We start from the raw sequence: 9,361 nt of genomic DNA on the forward strand, positions 1-9,361 counted from the left end.
CAGTTCGAGCAGTTGCATCAAGGAGATATGACTGTGACACAATATGAGATGCGGTTCTCTGAGTTAGCTCGTCATGCGGTCTGGTTGGTTCCCACAGATCAAGAGAGGACCAGGAGGTTCGTTGATGACCTCACATATTAGCTTCGGATTCTCATGACCAGGGAGAGGGTGTCAGGTGCTACTTTTGAGGAGGTTGTTGACATCGCCTGCGAGATTGAGTCAGTTCATTGCCAGGAGCGAGATGAGAGGGAGGCCAAGAGGCCTCGGGGATCTAGTAGTTTTGGTGGTGCTACTTCGAGGGGTCAGTTTCAGCACAGCGAGGCCGTCCATTCAGGCATGCTCAGTAAGCTTACCCAGGTTATCATGGGGCATCATCGGGTCATGGTTCTCACAGTTCTCATCAGGGCCATTCTTCACTCAATGCCCTTCCAGCCCAGAGTTCGTCCCGTGCTCCATCAGTTCAGGGCTCTTCTATGCTAGGTGCATCTGCTAATCATCCTGGTGCTAGGGGTTCCCTTCAGTCCCCGTCTCCAGCACAGGGGAGTTGTTACGAGTTTGGAGAGTTGGGCATATGAGGAGGCAATGTCCTCATCTTCTTGAGGGTCCATCTCAATAGAGGGGTCAGCCCTCGACTTCAGCTCCAGTTACTTCACCACTCGCTCAGGCAGCTAGGGGTGAGGTTCAGTTAGCTAGGGGTCGCTCTAGAGAAGGAGGTCGAGCAGGTGGTGGTCAGTCCCATTTCTATGTACTCCCAGCCAGACCAGATGCTATTGCTTCAGATGTTGTGATTACAGGTATTGTCTCAATCTGCCGCAAAGATGCCTCTGTATTATTTGATCCTGGTTCCACTTTTTCATATGTGTTATCATACTTTGCTCGTTCTTTGGATACGCCCTGTGAGTCTCTTGTTTCATCTGTTCGTGTATCTACTCTGGTGGGCGATACTATAGTTATGGATCGTGTATACCGGTCATGTGTGGTGACTATTGGGGGTCTGGAGACCCGAGTGGATCTATTGTTGCTTTGTATTGTGGACTTTGATGTGATATTAGGCATGCATTGGTTATCCCCGTGTCGTGCTATATTGGACTATCATGCTAAGACAATAACGTTGGCTATACCGGGTGTGGCATAGATTGAGTGGCGAGGTTCTACTGATTTTGTTCCTAGTAGGGTGATTTCGTTCTTGAAGGCCCATCAGATGGTTGGGAAGGGTTGTCTTTCATACTTGGCATTTGTGAGGGATGTCAGTGCAGAGACTCCCAATATTGATTCTGTTCCTGTTGTGAGGGATTTTCCCGTTGTGTTTCCTGCAGACCTGCCGGGCATGCTACCAGACAGGGATATTGATTTTGGTATTGATTTGGTACCGGGCACTCAACCCATTTCCATTCCACTGTATTGTATGGCACCGACAGAGTTGAAAGAGTTGAAGGAGCAGCTTCAAGAACTCCTTGATAAGGGGTTTATTTGGCCTAGTGTTTCACCGTTGGGTGCTCCTATGCTATTTATGAAGAAAAAGGATGGCATGATGAGGATGTGCATTGATTAGAGGCAATTGAACAAGGTTACAATTAAGAATAAGTATCCCCTGCCTCGCATTGATGATTTGTTCGACCAGCTTCAGGGAGCGTGGGTGTCCTCCAAGATTGATCTCCGTTCAGGGTATCACCAGCTGAAGATCAAGGACTCAAATATTCTTAAGATAGCTTTCAGGACCCGTTATAGATATTATGAGTTCCTTGTGATGTCTTTTGGGCTGACCAATGCCCCAGCAGCGTTCATGCATTTGATGAACATTGTGTTCTGGTCATATCTCGACTCATTTGTCATAGTTTTCATTGATGATATTCTAGTGTATTCGCATAGTCAGGAGGAGCACGCGGAGCATTTGAGAGTTGTGTTGCAGAGATTGAGGGAGGAGAAACTTTATGCAAAGTTCTCCAAGTGTGAGTTTTGGCTCAGTTCAGTGGCTATCTTGGGGCACGTGGTGTCCAGTGAGGGTATTCAGGTTGATCCGAAGAAGATAGAGGCGGTTCAAAGTTGGCCTAGATCGTCCTTAGCCATAGAGATTCGTAGCGTTCTTTGTTTGGCAGGTTATTACTGTCGATTTGTTTAAAAATTTTCATCTATAGCATCACTATTGACCAAATTGACTCAGAAGAGTGCTCCATTCCAATGGTCGGATGAGTGTGAGGCGAGCTTCCAGAAGCTCAAGACTGCCTTGACCACAACTCCACTATTGGTTTTGCCATCAGTTTCAGGTTCATATACAGTGTATTGTGATGCTTCAAGAGTGGGCATTGGGTGTGTGCTGATGCAGGAGGTTAGAGTTATTTCTTATACTTCTCGTCAGTTGAAGCCCCATGAGAAGAACTACCCCGTTCATGATCTAGAGTTGGATGCCATTGTTCACGCGTTGAAGATTTGGAGGCATTATTTGTATAGTGTATCTTGTGAGGTGTTTACTGATCATCGTAGCCTCCAGCACTTGCTCAAATACAAGGACCTCAATTTGAGGCAGCAAAGATGGTTGGAGCTGCTAAAGGATTATGATATTACTATCTTGTACCATCCGGGAAAGGCTAATGTGGTGGCCGATGCCTTGAGTAGGAAGGCGGTGAGTATGGGGAGTTTGGTGTATAATTCTGTTGGGGAGAGACCTCTTGCGGTTGATGTTTAGGCCTTGGCCAATCGGTTCGTGAGGTTGGATATTTCAGAGCCCAGTTGGGTATTGGCTTGTGTGGTTTCACGGTCTTCCTTATTTGATCGCATCAGAGAGCGCTAGTATGATGATTCTCATTTGCTTGTCATTAGGATAGAGTTCAGCATGACGATGCCAGAGATATGACTATTGATGATGATGGGGTGTTGAGGATGCAGGGCCGAATATTTGTGCCCAATGTGAACGAGCTTCGGAGTTGATTCTAGAGGAGGCCCGTAGCTTGCGGTATTCCATCCATCTGGGTGCCGTAAAGATTTATCAAGATTTGAGACAACATTATTGGTCGAGGAGGATGAAGAAGGACATTGTGGGATTCGTAGCTCGGTGTCTCAATTGTCAACACGTGAAATATGAGCATCAGAAACCAGATGGCTTGCTTCAGCAAATGGATATTCCAGAGTGGAAGTGGGAGCGGATTACCATGGACTTTATAGTTGGTCTCCCACGGACTTTGAAGAAGTTCGATGATATTTGGGTGATTGTGGATCGGCTGACCAAGTCCGTGCACTTCATTCTTGTGTGTACTACCTATTTTTTAGAGCGGTTGGCAGAGATATATATCCGAGAGATTGTTCGTTTGCATGGTGTCCCAGTTTCCATCATTTCAGATAGGGTACTTAGTTTACTTCACAGTTTTAGAGGTCGATACAGCGAGAGTTGGGTACTCAGGTTGAGTTGAGCACACCTTTTCACCCTTAGACGGACGGGAACTTCGAGCATACTATTCAGATATTGGAGGACATGTTGCGTGCTTGTGTCATTGATTTTGGAGGGTCATGGGATCAGTTTCTACCGTTCGCAGAGTTTGCTTATAACAACAACTATCGGTCGAGTATTCAGATGGCATCATATGAGGGTTTGTATGAGAGACAGTATAGATCTCCGGTCGGTTGGTTTGAGCCCGGTGAGGCTAGGCTATTGGGTACAGACTTGGTGCAAAATGCTTTAGATAAGGTGAAGGTGATTCAGGAGAGGCTTCGTACAACGCAGTTGAGACAAAAGAGTTATACTGACAGGAAGGTTCGGGATATGTCCTACATGGTTGGTGAGAAGGTTCTATTGAAGGTTTCACCCATGAAGGATGTTATGAGATTTGGGAAGAAGGGTAAATTGAGTCATCGGTTTATTGGGTCTTTTGAGGTGCTTCAGTGGGTTTGTGGCTTATGAGCTTGCTTTGCCACCCAACTTATCGAGTGTGCATCCAGTATTTCATCTTTTTATGCTCTGGAAGTATATTGGCGATCCATCTCATGTTCTTGATTTTAGCACGGTTCAATTAGAGGGTGATTTGACTTATGATGTGGAGCCAACAACTATTTTGGAGCATCAGGTTCGAAAGTTGAGATCAAAGGATATAGCTTCAGTGAAAGTGCAATGGAGAGGTCGGCCCGTGGATGAGGCTACCTGGGAGACCGAGCGAGAGATGCGGAGTAGATATCCTCACCTATTTAAGGCTTCAGGTATGTTTCTTGACTCGTTCGAGGATGAACGTTTGTTTAAGAGGGGGAGGATGTACGGACCCGACCGGTCATTTCATGAGTTACCACTATGTTCCCCCCATTTTTGCTTCTTTATGCTTTGTTCATCTGTGTTATATGGTACCAGATTGGTTGGTTCGAGTTTGGAATGGTTCTGGTGAGGTTTGAGACACTTAGTCTCTTAAGTTGGTCTTTTAATTAGAAAAGTCAGCCGGATGCTGACTTATGTGAAATAAGTCTCGGATGTGAATTCCAATGATCGGAATGGGTTTCGGAGGTCCGGAGTAGATTTAGGCTTGAATTGGCGAAATTGGAATTTTGGCATTTCCGATTGGTAGCAGAGATTTTTATATAGGGGTCGAAATGAAATTTCGGAAGTTGGAGTAGGTTTGTGGTGTCATTTGTAATGTGTGTGCAAAATTTTAGGTCATTCGGATGAGGTTTGATAGACTTTTTGATTAAAAGCGGAATTCGGAAGTTTTTGGAATCTTAGGCTTGGATCCAATGTTATTTGTTTGATTCGATGTTGTTTGAGGTGTTTCGAAGATTGGTATAAGTTTGGATAATGGTATATGACTTGTTTGTGCTTTTGGTTGAGGTCCCGGGGGCCTCGGAGTGATTTCGGATCGTTGACGGGAAGTTTGGAGCTGGGAATTTGTAGTTGAAGCTGCTAAAGTTCTGTCATAACCGCACATGCGGCTTGGGAACCGCAGATGCGGGCTTGCAGAAGCGCCCAGAGGGTCGCAGATGCGAAAATAGGCATGGGGAGCTGGAACTGCAGATGCGGTTGTTTGAGCGCACCTGCTATAGCGCATGTACGAAATTTTAATCGTAGGTGCGGTTTTGAGCGCTTAAGTGATTTGCGCAGATGCACACCTGGGACCGCAGGTGCGGGTACACAGGTGCGAGATTTCAACCGCAGAAGCGGTTTAGGAGGGGCAGAACATATATAATTAGCCCTTCGCGATTTTGAGTGGTTTTTCACCATATTTCATTCGAGAGAAAACTTTGGAGAGCAAATTGATGAGGGAATTCAAGAGGGTTTCGTGGAGGTAAGTTTTTTGGACCCTAAACTTGTTTCTATGATGGTTTTTGACTGATTAAGCTTGAAATCTATGGAAATTAGTAGCAAAATTGGGGGTTTAGGGCTTGGAAATTGGAGACATTAATCTAGAGATTTGAGGGGTCATTTGTGGTCGGATTTTGGTATTCTTGGTATGTATGAACTCGTGGGAGGATAAGGAGTTTACTGATGTAATTTTTACCGGATTCCGAGACAAGGGCCTGAGAGTCGGGTTTGGCCAATTTCGGGATTTGAGTTGTAACGTGATTATTTTCTCATGGGCTTCGTTCCCTTAGCATATTCTAATGTTATGATTCTGATTTTGGGTAGATTCGACGCGAGTTGAGGCCGAGTCGAGAGGAAAGGGCATCGCGGAGTAGTATTTCATCCGGTTTGAGGTAAGTAACCATTGTAAATCTGGACCTGAGGGTATAAAACCCCGGTATTTCGTATTGTTTTGATAAATGAGGTGACAAACATGCTAGTTGACGAGAGTGTGGGCGTGCACCGATGGGGATTGTGACTTGGTCCGGCATGTAGCGACTATTAAGGCACATATTTGATTTGAAATCTTATGATATTCCGTATTTTTGAGATTGATACTATACTTTGGGTTGTACGCCATGTTTGGAGCCTTGTGCCGACCTGTTTAGACCATATGGGTAATTTTTATTACTTTCTTCACTTTATCTGTTTTGAAAACATATCCTTAGTCATGTTTTACCTATTTATTATTTAAATCTAGTTTTATCACTCTACTTCTTAATATATGAAAACTGTTTGGGCTGAGTTCCCTGATTTCCACTGATATGCCCGAGTGACTATAAGGTTAATGACTGAGAGAGGTTGAGGACCTAATGTTGAGGATTATATATTTATTACGGATCGGGTTGCACACAGTAGCAATATTATATATATTATGGATCGGGCTGCACGCCGCAACAATATATATATTGGATCGGGCTACGCGCCACAGCGATATGACGTTTGAGTTGTAGGAGCCCCTCTGGAGTCTGTACAACCCCAGTGAGCATAGTCGACTATAAACTATGGATCGGGATGCACGCCGCAACAATTATTATGGTTAGTGATGTATGAGATATTATTGAGCCGGGGTGCTGAGTGTGAGTACTGTGTGACGAGAGCTGAGTCACGAATGACTGTGAGGCTTGCCCGAGAGGCTATACTGTGAGTGATACCTTGCCCGAGGGGCCCATTTATGACATTTTTTGTTGTTTTCACTCTTCTTTTATACTGAGCCTCTGTCTAAAGATGTTGAATAAATGATTTCAAAGTATTTCCATTGAAAATGAAGTTTTTACGAAATAACTGGCTATTTGATTGCTGAGTTTGGCTTGATATTCTGTTGAACACCCTTATATGATTTTTAACTGCTCGTCACTGCACTCAGACCTTATTTACTTTAGTTACTTACTGAGTTGGCATACTCACGTTACTCCCTGCACCTTGTGTGCAGATCCAGGTGCCTGAGCAGCATAGTGAGAGCTTCCAGCACTCTTAGAGCTTACCGGAGACTGCAAGATAGCTGCACAGCGTTCGCATCCTACTTTCCTCCTTCCTATCTTAGTCTTTCTGCTATTTCAGACTCTTGATGTATTATTCAGTCAACTTGAGTTGCATTTTGAGGATCTTGACTAGTGACACTGGATTGTTGGCCCGTGGAGGAGGCTACCTGGGAGACCGAGCGAGAGATGCGGAGTAGATATCCTCACCTATTTAAGGCTTCAGGTATGTTTCTTGACTCTTTCGAGGATGAACGTTTGTTTAAGAGGGGGAGGATGTACGGACCCGACCGGTCATTTCATGAGTTACCACTCTGTTCCCCCCATTTTTGCTTCTTTATGCTTTGTTCATCTGTGTTATATGGTACCAGATTGGTTGGTTCGAGTTTGGAATGGTTCTGGTGAGGTTTGAGACACTTAGTCTCTTAAGTTGGTCTTTTAATTAGAAAAGTCAGCCGGATGTTGACTTATGTGAAATAAGTCTCGGATGTGAATTCCAATGATCGGAATGGGTTTCGGAGATCCGGAGTAGATTTAGGCTTGAATTGGCGAAATTGGAATTTTGGCATTTCCGGTTGGTAGCGGAGATTTTTATATAGGAGTCGAAATGAAATTTCGGAAGTTGGAATAGGTTTGTGGTGTCATTTGTAATGTGTGTGCAAAATTTTAGGTCATTCGGATGAGGTTTGATAGACTTTTTGATTAAAAGCGGAATTCGGAAGTTTTTGGAATCTTAGGCTTGGATCCAATGTTATTTGTTTGATTCGATGTTGTTTGAGGTGTTTCGAAGATTGGAATAAGTTTGGATAATGGTATATGACTTGTTTGTGCTTTTGGTTGAGGTCCCAGGGGCCTCGGGGTGATTTCGGATCGTTGACGGGAAGTTTGGAGTTGGGAATTTGTAGTTGAAGCTGCTAAAGTTATGTCATAACCGCACATGCGTCTTGGGAACCGCAGATGCGGGCTCGCAGAAGCGCCCAGAGGGTCGCAAATGCGAAAATAGGCATGGGGAGCTGGAACTGCAGATGCGGTTGTTTGAGCGCACCTGCTATAGCGCATGTACGGAATTTTAATCGTAGGTGCGGTTTTGAGTGCTTAAGTGATTTGCGCAGATGCACACCTGGGACCGCAGGTGCGGGTACACAGGTGCGAGATTTCAACCGCAGAAGCGGTTTAGCAGGGGCAGAACATATATAATTGGCCCTTCGCGATTTTGAGTGGTTTTTCACCATATTTCATTCGAGAGAAGACTTTGGAGAGCAAATTGATGAGGGAATTCAAGAGGGTTTCGTGGAGGTAAGTTTTTTGGACCCTAAACTTGTTTCTATGATGGTTTTTGACTGATTAAGCTTGAAATCTATGGAAATTAGTAGCAAAATTGGGGGTTTAGGGCTTGGAAATTGGAGACCTTAATCTAGAGATTTGAGGGGTCATTTGTGGTCGGATTTTGGTATTCTTGGTATGTATGAACTCGTGGGAGGATAAGGAGTTTATTGATGTAATTTTTACCGGATTCCGAGACAAGGTCCTGGGAGTCGGGTTTGGCCAATTTCGGGATTTGAGTTGTAACGTGATTATTTTCTCATGGGCTTCGTTCCCTTAGCATATTCTAATGTTATGATTCTGATTTTGGGTAGATTCGACGCGAGTTGAGGCCGAGTCGAGAGGAAAGGGCGTCGCGGAGTAGTATTTCATCCGCTTTGAGGTAAGTAATCATTGTAAATCTGGACCTGAGGGTATAAAACCCCGGTATTTCGTATTGTTTTGATAAATGAGGTGACAAACATGCTAGTTGACGAGAGTGTGGGCGTGCACCGATGGGGATTGTGACTTGGTCCGGCCTGTAGCGACTATTAAGGCACATATTTGATTTAAAATCTTATGATATTCCGTATTTTTGAGATTGATACTATATTTTGGGTTGTACGCCATGTTTGGAGCCTTGTGCCGACCTGTTTAGACCATATGGGTAATTTTTATTACTTTCTTCACTTTATCTGTTTTGAAAACATATCCTTAGTCATGTTTTACCTATTTATTATTTAAATCCAGTTTTATCACTCTACTTCTTAATATATGAAAACTGTTTGGGCTGAGTTCCCTGATTTCCACTGATATGCCCGAGTGACTATAATATTAATGACTGAGAGAGGTTGAGGACCTAATGTTGAGGATTATATATTTATTACGGATCGGGCTGCACACAGTAGCAATATTATATATATTATGGATCGGGCTGCACGCCGCAACAATATATATATTGGATCGGGTTGCGCACCGCAACGATATGACGTTTGAGTTGTAGAAGCCCCTCTGGAGTCTGTACAACCCCAGTGAGCGTAGTCGACTATAAACTATGGATCGGGATGCACGCCGCAACAATTATTATGGTTAGTGATGTATGAGATATTATTGAGCCGGGGTGCTGAGTGTGAGTACTGTGTGACGAGAGCTGAGTCACGAATGACTGTGAGGCTTGCCCGAGAAGCTATACTGTGAGTGATACCTTGCCCGAGGGGCCCATTTATGACATTTTTTGTTGTTTTCACTCTTCTTTTATACCGAGCCTCTG

This window comes from Nicotiana sylvestris, chromosome 5, assembly GCF_000393655.2.
Source record: "Nicotiana sylvestris chromosome 5, ASM39365v2, whole genome shotgun sequence".
Lineage (NCBI taxonomy): Eukaryota > Viridiplantae > Streptophyta > Magnoliopsida > Solanales > Solanaceae > Nicotiana > Nicotiana sylvestris.